Source organism: Rhinopithecus bieti, unplaced genomic scaffold (assembly GCF_001698545.2).
Source record: "Rhinopithecus bieti isolate Rb0 unplaced genomic scaffold, ASM169854v2 scaffold_2453, whole genome shotgun sequence".
NCBI lineage: Eukaryota > Metazoa > Chordata > Mammalia > Primates > Cercopithecidae > Rhinopithecus > Rhinopithecus bieti.
This window is the reverse complement of record NW_016804447.1, coordinates 4,978,121-4,988,662: the sequence shown is the minus strand read 5'-3', so window position 1 is coordinate 4,988,662 and position 10,542 is coordinate 4,978,121.

Sequence of the window (10,542 nt, the reverse complement as noted above, 5' to 3'; positions counted from 1 at the left end):
TTTGAGCAGGATTGTATACCAATATTCAGCATTAATTTTGATTCTTTTTCTAGTCTCTCTTGTTCTTTTTCAGCATCCTCAAAATTTAAAAAAAAAACAGTTGATATTCATTTACTAGGATCCTCCTGAAGGATACCTTCTTAGGTTTCTGTTATGTAAATGCTGTGTAACAAAAGACTCCAAGACCTTGTTGGCTTACCAAAAACATTTCTTTTTCATCCTTCTATGTAGGTCTGCAGGTTAGCTAGGGCAGCTGCTTGGGATCAAGTCTACCCCATATTTCTGTCATTTGCTTGAGCCAACAGCTACCCGGGACAGTTCTCATGGTAAAGGACAGAGCCTGAGAAGAAAAGCCAAACCACATGGGCACATTTACAGCCTCCGATCACGCCCACTAACATTCCATTGGCCAAAGCAAGCCTCACGATCCAGCCCGACATGAGGAAGTGGGGAAACAGACTCCAATCTCTCCAGTAGGAGGCATTGTAGAGCAACATGGCAAAGGATACACTCCAAGGAGGAAGAAAAGAATTGGGATAATCCAATCCTATCACAGACAAACTTCATTTTTAATGTTGCCTTCTTTTTCATGGAAAAGGAGAAAATAACTACATAAAAATGTCATGGCCGGGCACAGTGGCTCATGCCTGTAATCCTAGCACTTTGGGAGGCCGAGGCGGGTGGATCACCTGAGGTCAGGAGTTCGAGACCAGCCTGGCCAATGGGGTTTAGTGAAACCCCATCTCCACTAAAAATACAATAATAATAATAATAATAGCTGGGCATCATGGTGGGCACCTGTAATCCCAGCTACCCGGGAGGCTGAGGCAGGAGAATCGCTTGAACCCGGGAGGCAGAGGTTGCAGTGAGCTGCAATCACACCACTGTACTCCAGTTTGGGTAACAGAGTGAGATTCCATCTTAAAATAAAATAAAATAAACAGGTCATTTCAAGGATTTCTGGAAAAAAAATTAAAGCCATTTCCAGAAAATTACCAGGATCGGTAAAATTTTGTCCCATTCCTTACCTGCTGGGCTGGCTTCGTGGGTGTGACTTGTGCAGGAGCACAGGGCTCCACACTCAGAAGAGCCGCATGCTTGGCTGAATACTCTGCTAATGCTGTCTCACAGTTATTAATTTTTGAACAAGAAGCTCTGCATTTTTATTCTGCACTGGCCCCAACAAATTATGCAGCCATTGCTGCCTACACATGCTATATTTAGGGTCCCAGATGGTGAGAATTAATGCTCAGAACTGGTGACCCTGAATCTGTAGGTTTCTGAGTGATCCAGGATTCAATTATAATTAGCATTTTTTTCATTCAATCAACACGTGTATTGTGTGCTATTCTAGGTATCGGGGATAAAACATTGAATCAACCAGCCCTGTCTTCATAGAATTTACACGGTGCCACACTTCCTGTATCTGCCCACCCAACAAATGACATTCATGTATCAGCTATTAATAGGACATCAGCTACAGACACACATACCAGCGTGTGTCACAGATATTGTGTGTCAGGGATCACATGCAAATCCCAGCAGCTAGCAGGAACTCCAAGCATCCCAATCTCTTTCTCTCAAGAAAGCAAATCAGAATGCAAGTAAGAGTGACATTAGAGAGCTACATCTTAAACCCATTCTGATTTGTGAAGATAAAAAAAAATCTTTCACAAACTTTGCTCTTTTGGATTTTATTCTAGCCTCTAAAGTGTCAAAAAGACAGATGCATTTGAGAAAGGTTTTCACCCATAAAGACTGAAATCAAAGAGCAAACTGAGTCTCCGGTTAACATTTCTCAGGGCCTCTGCAAATACTGTGAGAAATGCCACTTTGTGACAGCTCCAGCCAAGCACCAGGCTCATCCTTCAAGAGATCTACTTAACACTGTGTTGCTCAGAGGAGTGGAAAGATGTCAAATTGCTCATCTGCTTGATAAACCCAAACAGGTGGATTTCATACTCAGACAGCAGGGATCCTGCCCTGGAAAGGCAACAGTCCTTTTTCTCATTTGATTGCTATACAGAAATCTGTGCCCTTACCCCCTACTCAAATCAGATTTTTTGCTTCCAGCAAGCCCAGCTGAAGTAAACATGTTAACAACACACACATTTGCCTCCCTGAGACAGATAATATAGTTCAACTCCATAAAAACCTAGTCCTAAGGCCCTAGTTCTCAAACTTTAGCCTGCATCCAAATCACCTGGAGTGCTTGTTAACATACAGACCACAGTACCTCACCTTGAAGTTTCTGATTCAGTAGGTTTTGGGTAGGTTCCCAAAATTTGCTTTTCTAGTAAATCCCAGGTGGTGGCTGCTGATGATCTTTGAGAACTGCTGCTCTAGGGCATTGCCTTGGGCCCTGAAGGGCTGCATGGGCAATTCTGTCCTCAATGCAGAGAATGTCCCCACACAAACCTTAATTCTCTTTGACTTCTGACCACCCTATCTCATTTTCCTCAATTCTCATTCATTCCTCAACTCCCTTTAGCTGGCCTCCTGCCCTGCACTCTATTGAAAATGTTCTCAGTGAAGTTGAAGGTGACAAATTTGCTGCCAAATTTAATGGGCAGAGGACATCATTATTTGGGTATCTGATATGATTCGGGTCTGTGTCCCCGCCCAAATCTCATATCGAATTTTAATACTCATTGTTGGAAGAGGGGCCTGATGGGAGGTGATTGGATCATGAGGGCAGATTTCCCCCTTGCCATTCTCATGAGTAAGTTCTCACAAAGTCTGGTTGTTTATAAAAGTGTGTAGCAGCTGGGCGCAGCGACTCACGCCTGTAATGCCAGCACTTTGAGAGGCTGAGGCAAGTGGATCACCTGAGGTCAAGAATTCGGGACCAGCCAGGTCAACATGGTGAAACACCATCTCTACCAAAAATACAAAAATTATCTGGGTGTGTGCCTGTAATCCCAGCTAATTGGGAGGCTGAGGCAGTTGCTTGAACCAGGGTGTCGGAGCTTGCAGTAAGCCGAGATCGCACCACTGCACTCCAGCCTGGCAATAGACTGAGACTCTGTCTCAAAAAAACAAAAAACAAAAAACAACAACAAAAAAGTGTGTAGCACTTCCCCCTTCTCTAGCTCTTCCTCTTTCTCTGGCCATGTAAGACATGCCTGCTTCTCCTTCACCGTCCACCATGATTGTAAGCTTCCTGAGGGCTTCCCAGCCATGCTTCCTATGCATCCTGTGGAACCATGAGTCAATTAAACCTCTTTTCTTTATAAAGTACCCAGCCTCGGCTGGGCACGGTGGCTCATGCCTGTAATCTCAGCACTTTGGGAGGCCAAGGCAGGTGGATCACCTGAGGTCAGGAGTTCAAGACTAGCCTGGCCAATATGGTGAGACCGTGTCTCTACTAAAAATACAAAAATTAGTCTGGCATGGTGGTGCATGCCTGTAGTCCTAGCTACTCTGGAGGCTGAGGCACAAGAATTGCTTGAACCCAGGAGGTGGAGGCTGTAGTGAGCCAAGATTGTGCCATTGCACTCCAGCCTGGGTGACAGAGTGAGACTCTATCTCTAAATAAATAAATAACCCATTCTCAGGTCATTCTTTATGGCAGTGTGAGAACAGACTAATACAGTATCTCACCAGCCAGTGTAGCCACCAGTCTACATTGAACTCACTGTTTTCTCAAGCACTCATCATCGTGTGTTTGGGCCTGAGCAGCTTCATGTGTTATTTGCAGCAACTGCCACTCCCTGCTAAGTGTAGTTCAGACGGGATTTTCAACCATAACACCCTATAGCACTGGCCACAGGGATAGGCCTGTATCCCAGTACCAATCATCATACTCCCCTATCTCTTGGGTCACCATGATTGGCCCAGGGACAGTCAATGACACACACCAAACCAATCAGAGCCCTTCTCTAAAATTTTATATGGATTTCATTACATCTAAGACTCCATTACAGTAAGAAACACTATTATTTTATCCATCACTAAGAAATAATACTGCCAATTGAAACAACAAAAAAGGAAGATGCCATCTATTAAAAGATGCTTCCGATTTCAGAAATGTTAAAATTGGATGGGGCTAAACCTTGCACAGTGAAATTCAAACTAAGATGCTGGGAGAAAAAAGCTCTGTCTCCTAGAGTCCCTGAGCTGGGAAGATGTAAAATGTCAAGTTGCGACAATACCACCTTCTCTCCATTGCCTGGAGGAAGCAAGTCTGCAGTAGGAAAGAGTGAGGCCAATACACCGAGAGAAGTGAAAATTTTAAAAAGAGAAATAAAGAGGGTAGTGCAGCTCTGTTTCTTCACATCAGTCCTTTATCCTTAAATTATTTGAAATCAGTTTCTGTCACTTGCAACCATGGAAATCCTGATAAATATAATCCCTTCACCCATAAGCATCTCCAATATACCCCAAAGTAAAAGACTCATTACCCATCAAATTATCCAAATCGTACTTAACTCCTTGCTCCTCCTCAACCCTTCTACACTGAACTAATGAGGAAATGTGTTTTCTTCAACTTCCTAAATATCGAATTCTTCCATTTCTCTCCATCTGCACTCAATCTCTCACCCCATCCACCATCCCCCTTCGCAGACCCCTGGGACAGTCTCCGGGTTCTAGTCTTCCCCTGTCTAACTCTGGCTCCACACTGCAGTCAGAATGACCTTTCCGGTAAGAACATCCCTGCCCAAAACCCTTTGGCGCCTTCTCATTGTCCTTCCACAATACGGCCCAGCCTATCTCCGCAGCTTTCTCTAGTTTTTTTGAACGTTTTTCTGCTTTAGACTTTTTTTTTTTGAGACAGGTTCTGACTCTGTCACCTAGGATGGAGTGCAGTGGTGCAATCACAGCTCAGTGCACTCCCCACCTCCCCGTCTTAAACAATCCTCTCACTTCAGCCTCCTGAGTGGCTGGAACAATAGGCGCACCACCACGCCCAGCTAATTTTTTGTGTTTTTCCTAGAGGCAGGGTTTCACCATGTTGCTCAGGCTTTCTTTAGACTTTTACTTTTCCCTGACTGGAACATTCCTCCTCGCTCACCCGTGATTTATTCATTTTTGATCCCAGTTTAAACATCGCATCGTCTAAGCCTGGGTGGACTCCTCTAGTTTCACTGAACTCTTTCACAGTTTCTATGGCATCTTCCTCGTTATACTTTCAAAAATCAGCTGTTTACTGTAGCTTTTTATATTTGAAGACATAATAAACTCTTGTTTACACCCAAATCTTTAGAATAATAAACCATATCACTGAAATGTTAGTAAGAAACAAATAGTCCTGGCCGGGCGCGGTGGCTCAAGCCTGTAATCCCAGCACTTTGGGAGGCTGAGACGGGCGGATCACGAGGTCAGGAGATCAAGACCATCCTGGCGAACACGGTGAAACCCCGTCTCTACTAAAAAATACAAAAATCTAGCCAGGCGAGGTGGCGGACCCCTGTCAGTCCCAGCTACTCGGGAGGCTGAGGCAGGAGAATGGCGTAAACCCGGGAGGCGGAGCTTGCAGTGAGCTGAGATCCGGCCACTGCACTCCAGCCTGGGCGACAGAGCGAGACTTCGTCTCAAAAAAAAACAAACAAACAAACAAACAAACAAAACAAAACAAAAAAGAAACAAATAGTCCTGCTCTGGGGGTAGTTGGTGAGCTATCTGGACTAAAATGGTAATTATCTCCAGACTCACAGCCAGTCCCCAGGCAGGATGTGCCTCTGCCTTGTGGAAGATGTGGCAGAGAGTGGGTTCTTAGCAACTGCACTAGTTCCCAAGGGCTGCTGTAACAAAGTACCACAGACTGAGTGGCTTCAACAACAGAAATACACTTTGTCATAGTCCTGGAGGCTAGAAGTCTGAGATCAAGTTGTTGGCAGCATTGATTTCTTCTGAGTTCTCTCTCCTTGGTTTGCAGATGGCTGCCTTCTCCTCAACTCCCCCTCTTATAAGGACACCAGTCATGTTGCATCAGGGCCCACCCCAATGACCTCATTTAACCTTAATACCAATTTAAAGACCTTGATATGGTTCGGCTGTGTCCCCACCCAAATCTCATCTTGAATTGTAGCTCTCATAATTCCCACCTGTTGTAAGGACCCCATGGCAGATAATTGAATCATGGGAGGAGTTTCCCCCATACTGTTCTCATGGTATTGAACAAGTCTCACAAGATCTGGTGGTTTTTTAAGGGGGAACCCCTTTCACTTTGTTCTCATTCTGTCTTGTCTGCTGTGTTGTAAGATGTGCCTTTTGCCTTCCTCCGTGATTGTGAGGCGTTCCCCAGCCACGTGGAACTGTGAGTCCATTAAGCCTCTTTTTCTTTATAAATTGCCCGGTCTTAGGTATGTCTTTATCAGCAGCATAAAAATGGACTAATACAGGCCCCACCTCTAAATACAGTCACATTCTGAGGTACTGAGTGTTGAGTTAGGACTTCAAGACATGACTTTGAGAGCAGCGGGAGAGCACAATTCAGCCCATTACAGTAATGAATGAATGAACTTGTGAAGATTCCACATGCCACCACTTGAAAGAGTCAGCTCTCAAGAGTCACCATCACCTCTGGGAGAAGATGGGGCCAGGCGGTCATAAACCCTTATCCACTGTAGTGGGTTAAATTGTGGCATAAAAAGATATGTCCATGCCCTAACCCCTTTCACCTGAGAATATGATCTAACATCCTGGTTAGAGTGGGCCCTAAATCCAATGGTATCACCATAAAAGACACATGACCAGGCATAGTAGCTCACGCCTGTAATCCCAGCACTTTGGGAGGCCGAGACAGGAGGATTGCTTTAGCTGAGGAGTTCAAAACCAGCCTGGATAACATAATGAGAACCCCAATCTCTACTAAAAACTGAAAATTCAGCCAGACATTGTGGCACATGCCTGTAGTCCTAGCTACTTGGGGTGCTGAGGCAGGAGGATCGTCCGAGCCTGGGACATTAAGGCTACAATAAGCCATGACAGTGTCACTGCACTCCAGCCTGGGCAACAGAGCAAGACCCTGACTCAAAAAAAAAAAAAGAAAAAAGAAAAGAAGAGACATGAAGAGAAGGGAGAAGACCCATGGAGAAGGGGCCGTGCAAATGGAGGTAGAGATCAGAGGGATGCACCTATGAGCTAAGGAATGCCAAGGATGGTGGCAGCCTCCAGAAGACAGGAGCCAGGCGTGGAACTCACTCTCCCCGCATGCTGCAGAGGGAGCCAGTCCTGCCGACACCTTGAGTTTGGACTTTTGGCCTCAGAACTGTGAGAGAATAAATTTCTGGGGTTTCGAGCCACCCAGTTTGTGGTAATTTGTTACAGCAGTCACAGAAAACTAGCACCTCTACTTCCATTAAAGGGAAGGGAGACCCTGTTCAGGAGATCTGACCTAGGATAGAGAAAGCGAGACACTTCAAAGCTTCATCAGGAGAGGTCTGGTTGCTTGAAAAATAGTCCAGTTACCAACCGAGCCAATCTGAAGATAGTCAGCATTTTGGCACAGATCAGGAGTCTCCAATCCCCCAGCTGTGAACCAGTACCTGTCCATGGCCTGCTAGAAACCAGACCACACAGCAGGAATTGAGCGGCCGGTGAGCGATCATTACCACCTGAGCATGGCTTCCTATTGGATCAGTGGCGCCACTAGATTCTCACAGGAGCACGAACCCTATTGTGAACTGAACATGTGAGGGATCTAGGTTGCCCGCTGCTTATGAGAATCTAATGTGTGATGATCTGAGGTGAAACCATTTCATCCCCAAATCATCCCCCACCCCAGTCTGTGGAAAAATGATCTTCCATGAAATAGGTCCCTGGTGCCAAAAAGGTTGGGTGCCACTGGCACAGATACTTAGCCCACTAAATATCCCCAAAATAGAACTCACTCTTCTACCAGGTCTGTTTATTTAGTACCTTGAGGTTGCAGGCATTCTGTCTCTGGCAGATAAAGGACAGAATTTCCTTGTACAATAATAATTTCTTAAATGTTTACTTTCACTGAAGGGTTTCTTTCCCAGAGAGCTTGAAATTAATTTGCTTTGTAATTTCTGGCAACAAATACTGATAGCGAATTTCTTTGCTGGCTTTTGTAATCCTAGTGACATCAAAGAACCTCCGTCACTGTGGGAAATCGTTCTTCTAGGTAGCTGTGATGACATCACTTGCTATGAAGGAAAGGAAAAAAAAGAAAAAAAAAGGAAAACAAAGAAACAACAGGAAATTCTGCATTCGGCGGTTAACTGATAAATGAAGGAGGAACTGGTTTTGAAAGTCAGTTCCCATAACTAAGCAGCCTTCTCCATTACTTAGCTTTGTTTGTTTAATGTATTTATTCGCACAGTCTCACTGGTAGTCCCTAGTCAAAAAGACTCTTCACTGCTAGCAAATTAGGGAACATAGGCCAGAGCCCCTCACTTTGGGGGATGACTGTTCACACAGAGGATCTAAAAAAAGATCTGGGCAAAGAACAAAAAGAGAAGGAAAGGAGGAGGAAGAGGAAGGAGGAAATGGAAGGGGGAAGGGAACAAGATGAAATGAAATACAGATGACCAATAAACATTTGACCTAGGTAACCTCACTAATTGTATTAGACAAGGTTCTTCAGAGAAGAAGAACCCATAAGATGGGTGTGTGTATATGTGTGTGTGTGTGTGTGTGTGTGTGTGTATGTGTGTATGTGTACTTATATATAAAGAGACATTTAGATTAGTGATCACCCAGGGAAGCATAAAGGCAAGATCTCAGAAAATCTGGAAAAGAAGCAAAATTGTGGAAGCAGATCCACCTGGCAAGTTGTTCATAGGTGGCCTTAATACAGAACCCAATGGAAAGGTTCTTGAAGCAGTATTTGGCCACTATGTGGAAGTTCTTTTGATGAAGGATGGGGAAATCAAGTCAAGAGACTTTGCACTGATTACTTTTGAGAGCCCTGCAGATGCTAACAATGCTGCCAATGATATGAATGGAAAGTCTTTGGATGGAAAAGCAATTCAAGTAGAGCAAGCCAACGAACTATCTTTTGAAAGTGGTGGTAGGTGGGTAGGTGGAGACCACCACCTCTTTCAAGAAACAGAGGCCCTCAAAGATGTCTGAGATGTGGAAGAAAAGGTAGTGGAGGAGCAAGAGGGCATCCCTCATGTGGAGGACACATGGATGATGGCAGATACACTCTTAATCCCAACATGAGTTCTTCTAGGACAGGGGTCCCCAATGTTTTGGGCACCAGGGACCAGTTTCATGAAAGACAATTTTTCTACAGACCAGGGGTGGCGGGGGATGGTTTCGGGATGAAACTGTTCCACCTCAGATCATCAGGTATTAGATTCTCATAAGGAGCACAAAACCTACCCACGTTATGGAGGTAATCTGCTTTACTCAGTCTACTGATTTAAATATTGTTTTGTTTTGTTTGAGACAGGGTCTCACTATGTTGCCCAGACTGGAATGCAGTAGCACAGTTATGGCTCACTGCAGACTTAACCTCCAAGGCTCAAGTGATCCTCCCACCTCAGCCTCCCAGGTAGCTGGGACTACAGGTGCACACCACCATGCCCAGCTAACTTTCTTTTTCTTTCTTTCTTTCTTTCTTTTTTTTTTTTTGTAGAGACAAGGTTTTGTCATGTCGCCCAGGCTGATCTTGAACTTCTGGGCTCAAGTGATCCTCTCAAATGCTGGGATTACAGGCATGATCCACCATATGCCTAAATATTAGTCTCATCTAAAAAAATACCATCACAGCAACATCTAGACTGGTGTTTGACCAAAAACTGGGTACCAGAGCCTAACCAAATTGACACACAAAATTAGCCATCAAGCTAATAATAAAAATAGCAAGTATAATTGACAATAAGCTATTTTTCACCCAACAGGTTTACAGGGATTAAAAAAGAATCTCAGTTTTGTTGAGGGATGAGAGAACACTTGTGTACCATTGTGAGCCCACAGGCATCAACTTTTCTGAGGGCATTTTGCCAGTACCAAAATGGAAAGTGTGCATACCTTTTGAGAAATAAAAATATATATATATATATTTTTGGAGACAGAGCCTTGCTCTGTCACCCAGTCTGGAGTGCAGTGTTGTGATCTCAGCTCACTGCAACCTCCACCTCCCGAGTTCAAGTGATTCTCCTGCCTCAGCCTCCCAAGTCGTTGGGACTACGGGTGCATGCTGCCATGCCTGGCTGTTTTTTGTTTTGTTTTGTTTTGTTTTGTTTTGTTTTGTTTTGTATTTTAGTAGAGATGGGGTTTCACCGTGTTGCCCAGGCTGCTCTCGAACTCTAGAGCTCAGGAAATCTGCCCGCCTTGGCCTCGCAAAGTACTAGGATTACAGGCATGAGCCACTGCGCCCAGCCTTTAGTTTTTGAGATGGAATTTCACTCTTGTTGCCCAGGCTGGTGTGCAACGGCAAGCTCTCAGCTCACTGCAACCTCTGCCTCCTAGATTCAAGTGATTCTCCTGCCTCAGCCTCCTGAGTAGCTGGGATTACAGGTGTCCACCACCACGCCCGGCTAATTTTTGTATTTTTAGTAGAGATGGGGTTTCACCATGTTGGCCAGGCTGGTCTCGAACTCCTGACCTCAGGTGATCCGCCNG